This window comes from Crocuta crocuta, unplaced genomic scaffold, assembly GCF_008692635.1.
Source record: "Crocuta crocuta isolate KB4526 unplaced genomic scaffold, BGI_CrCroc_1.0 scaffold5, whole genome shotgun sequence".
NCBI lineage: Eukaryota > Metazoa > Chordata > Mammalia > Carnivora > Hyaenidae > Crocuta > Crocuta crocuta.
In genome coordinates this window covers 3,372,120-3,372,908 of record NW_027530500.1, presented here as the reverse complement: position 1 = coordinate 3,372,908, position 789 = coordinate 3,372,120, and positions in this window count along the sequence as shown.

Here is a 789-nt window from a genome sequence, read left to right as displayed (position 1 = left end):
GGTCTGTGTTAAAGAAAGTTGGGAGAAAACTTTCCAAACTGATGCTGTTCAGTAGAAATATAAGAAATATGTATAAGTTTACATGTCCTAGAAGCCTCATTTAAAGTAAAAAGTAAAAAATACACCTCCAACGTATCCAAAATAGTATCATCTTAGCATATAAAAAACATACATTTGTTAATGATGTATTTTACATTCTTTTGTAGATTTCTTACTCTATCTTGGAAATCCCACGTGTATTTCACTCTTACAGCACACCTCTATCTAGACTGGTCACTTTCCCAGTAATCATTAGCTACCTTTGTCAATCAATCGTCGTCCTACACAACTCAGTTCTCAAAAGCACCATTCAGAGGTTCAGCTGACTGAGCCACTCAGGCGCCCCAACAGGAACCATTTTTAATCATTTCTATCTTGCTCAGTGAGCAAACCCTAGCCGACTCAATACTTTTCCTAACTTATAAATTCTCAAACTAGGCTTCTTCAAACTGGATTAAGGTTTTCCTTTTCTCAAATACAATAATAATGAGCATCTTCTAACTCACAGAAAAGAAAAAAATCAGTAGAAGGAATTAATTTTTCTCTCTATGCCTTTAAAATCTTTGCCCTCATAACATTTCTAAAAATATTGTTTCCTGTTACTATTTCTCTCCAGTGAGTTCTCACAGATGGCAAAGTGAATTTCATACAGAAAAAAGTAGTGTTGACAGCAAACATTAAAAAGCATCTTTTAGAGATTTTATTTGCAATTTCCTTACATTAGTGTATTTTGGCTTTTGCCAACCCACA